Consider the following 3,740-nt stretch of genomic DNA (forward strand, 5'->3'; position numbering starts at 1 on the left):
AGCCCAGATAAAGCTAGATAAATTGGATCTGTATTTCAACATCAATAGCCCGCTCCCAGAATAGATATCATTGCTGAAACATACTTTCCCTGTTGATACGGTGAGTGGTGAGCATTTGTGTGGCTTGAATGTCTCAATAATACTGTTGTTGCTCGAGTGTCTCAATAATAGTGTTGTTTTTCATCTCCCAACTCTAACCTTTCAACGGGTGACAACTGAAATAAAAACACGACTAGGTTTCCTGTTCCCCAAAACCATCAGAGAACGGTCATCATAGAGAGGAACAACAACAAACTCCAACAACCAAAGCAAAAGGTAGCAGCAACAAATGGCATCAAAGGTCATTTAAATTCATATTCCCAGATCTCAGATCTAGGCTGTATCCCAAAAGGGCACCCTAGTCCCTATATAGTGCACTACTTTTCACAGGAGTTCTGTGTACTGTTATAATCTCCACCCGGCACAGCCAGAAGAGGACTGGCCTCCCGTCAGAGCCTGGTTCCTCTCTAGGTTTCTTCCTAGGTTTTGGCCTTTCTAGGGAGTTTTTCCAAGCCACCGTGCTTCTACACCTGCATTGCTTGCTGTTTGGTGTTTCAGGATGGGTTTCTGTACAGCACTTTGTGACATCGGCTGATGTAAAAAGGGCTTTATAAATACATTTGATTGATTGATTGATTGATTGATATGGGCCGTGATGAAATGTAGTGTTCCATAAAGGGAATAGGGTTCTATAAAGGGAATAGGGTTCTATAAAGGGAATAGGGTTCTATAAAGGAAATATGGTTCTATAAAGGGAATAGGGTTCTATAAAGGGAATAGGGTTCTATAAAGGGAATAAGGTTCTATAAAGGGAATAGGGTTCCATAAAGGGAATAGGGTTCTATAAAGGGAATATGGTTCTATAAAGGGAATAGGGTTCTACAAAGGGAATATGGTTCTAAAAAGGGAATATGGTTCTATAAAGGGAATAGGGTTCCATAAAGGGAATACGGTTCTATAAAGGGAATAGGGTTCCATGAAGGGAATATGGTTCTATAAAGGGAATAGGGTTCTATAAAGGGAATATGGTTCCATGAAGGGAATAGGGTTCTATAAAGGGAATAGGGTTCCATGAAGGGAATAGGGTTCTATAAAGGGAATAGGGTTCCATGTGGAATGCAGGACGACAGGACAGAAAGCTGTAGGAGGGATTCTAGAATGGTCTAAGTAGTGGGTACATGACCATGATTCAGAGTCTTCTCTTCATATTGGCCATAATGATATCCCCATCCCATTAGGACAGTCACAATTAGGACAGAAACTAACTAAGCAGTAACTGTGTAGTAACTAAGCAGTAACTGTGTAGTAACTAAGCAGTAATGTTGTGGTAGCTCTAACTAAGGGTAACTGTGTTAACTAAAGGAACTAGTGTAGTAACTAAGCAGTAACTGTGTGGTAACTAAGTAGTAACTGTGTAGTAACTAAGCAATAACAGTGTAGTAACTAAGCAGTGAATGTGTAGTAACTAAGCAGTAACTGTGTAGTAACTAAGCAGTAGTAACTGTGTAGTAACTGTGTATAAAGGGAATGTGTAGTAATAAAGGAATAACTGTGTAGTAACTAAGCAGTAAATGTGTAGAACTAAGCAGTAACTGTGTAGTAACTGAGCAGTAACTGTGTAGTAACTAAGCAGTAACTGTGTAGTGACTAATGTAGCTGTGTAGTAACTAAGCAGTAACTGTATGGTAACTAAGCAGTAACTGTGTGGTAACTAAGCAGTAACTGTGTAGTAACTAAGCAGTAATGTTGTGGTAGCTAAGCAGTAACTAAGCAGTAACTGTGTAGTAACTAAGCAGTAACTGTGTAGTAACTAAGTAGTAACTGTGTAGTAACTAAGCAATAACAGTGTAGTAACTAAGCAGTGAATGTGTAGTAACTAAGCAGTAACTGTGTAGTAATTAAGCTGTAACTGTGTAGTAATTAAGTAGTAACTGTGTAGTAACTAAGCAGTAAATGTGTAGTAACTAAGCAGTAACTGTGTAGTAACTAAGCAGTAACTGTGTAGTAACTAAGCAGTAACTGTGTAGTAACTAAGCAGTAACTGTGTAGTGACTAAGCAGTAGCTGTGTAGTAACTAAGCAGTAACTGTATGGTAACTAAGCAGTAACTGTGTGGTAACTAAGCAGTAACTGTGTAGTAACTAAGCAGTAATGTTGTGGTAGCTAAGCAGTAACTAAGCAGTAACTGTGTAGTAACTAAGCAGTAACTGTGTAGTAACTAAGCAGTAACTGTGTGGTAACTAAGTAGTAACTGTGTAGTAACTAAGCAATAACTGTGTAGTAACTAAATAGTAAATGTGTAGTAACTAAGCAGTAGTAACTAAGCAGTAACTGTGTAGTAACTGTGTAGTAACTAAGCAGTAACTGTGTAGTAATTAAGCAGTAACTGTGTAGTAATTAAGTAGTAACTGTGTAGTAACTAAGCAGTAAATGTGTAGTAACTAAGCAGTAACTGTGTAGTAACTAAGCAGTAACTGTGTAGTAACTAAGCAGTAAATGTGTAGTAACTAAGCAGTAACTGTGTAGTAACTAAGCAGTAACTGTGTAGTAACTAAGCAGTAACTGTGTAGTAACTAAGCAGTAACTGTGTAGTAACTAAGCAGTATCTGTATGGTAACTAAGCAGTAACTGTGTGGTAACTAAGCAGTAAATAAGCAGTAACCGTGTAGTAACTAAGCAGTAACTGTATGTGAGTAACACTAATATAACATGGTTGACCACACCTTAGTAACGGACAGGTTTTGTGGTCAGGTCTCAGAAAAAGACAGGGTTCAACGTCATGAACGGTCCAAGAAGGCCTTCTCACCACAAACATTTGTTGCACCAATCTGACAAATCATTGTTAATAAATCAGTAACAAATCCCCAAAGAGATATTGGGAGAACTGGTAAGGCAGGAAATGAAGGCGCAAATATAAAGGCATCTCTCTCTCTCTCTTGACGTGTTGTGAGAGTGTGGTTGGCGGGGACTTTGACAGGTCAGCAGGACTCTTCCAGGGCGTTGACCACCTGCTCCAGGATGTCGGGGCAGTGGTCAGCGATCTGCTGCAGGACACAGTTAGCATGCTCCTGGAGTTCTGCACTCTCCCTCTCACACACCGCCAGCTCCGACTCCAACTGATGGGGTGAGAAAGAGGAGGAGAGAAAGAGGGGGAGAGGGAGGGAGCGGGGGAGGGGAGAGGAGAGAGAGGGGGGGGAGAGAGAGGGGAGGGGAGAGAGAAGGGGGAGAGGAGAGAGGAGAGGGGAGGGGAGAGAGAGGGGGAGAGGGGGAAGGAGAGGGGGAGGGGAGAGGAGAGGAGAGAGAGGGGGAGAGGAGAGAGAGAGGGAGGGGAGAGAGAGGGGGAGAGGGAGGGAAAGAGAGATTAGAGAGAGAGAGAGGGGGAGAAGAGAGAGAGGGGGAGAAGAGAGAGAGGGGAGAAAAGAGAGAGAGGGGGAGTGAAGGGAGAGAGGAGAGAGAGGGGGAGGGAGAGAGGAGAGAGAGGGGGAGAGGGTAGGGAGAGAGGAGGAGAGGGAGGGAAAGAGAGATTAGAGAGAGAGGGGGAGAAGAGAGAGAGGGGGAAAAGAGAGAGGGAGGAGGGGGAGGGGCGGGAGAGAGGAGAGAGAGGGAGGGAAAGAGAGATAAGAGAGATAAGAGAGAGAGGGGGAGAAGAGAGAGAGGGGGGAGAAGAGAGAGAGGGAGAAATGTTAAAAACATGTATTTTGT

At 42.7% G+C, this 3,740-nt stretch overlaps 1 long non-coding RNA gene across 1 annotated transcript in view; it reads right to left on the reverse strand.

The window, feature by feature from the left end:
* Window positions 1-2,548: 2,548 nt before the first annotated feature.
* Window positions 2,549-3,740, reverse strand: part of LOC135572843 (uncharacterized) — a 129,367-nt gene continuing 128,175 nt past the window's right edge. Inside the window, exon 3 of the long non-coding RNA XR_010464500.1 lies at window positions 2,549-3,154. This is a non-coding gene — a long non-coding RNA (uncharacterized LOC135572843). The remainder of the gene's footprint in view (window positions 3,155-3,740) is intronic.

This window comes from Oncorhynchus nerka, linkage group LG8 (genome assembly GCF_034236695.1).
Source record: "Oncorhynchus nerka isolate Pitt River linkage group LG8, Oner_Uvic_2.0, whole genome shotgun sequence".
NCBI lineage: Eukaryota > Metazoa > Chordata > Actinopteri > Salmoniformes > Salmonidae > Oncorhynchus > Oncorhynchus nerka.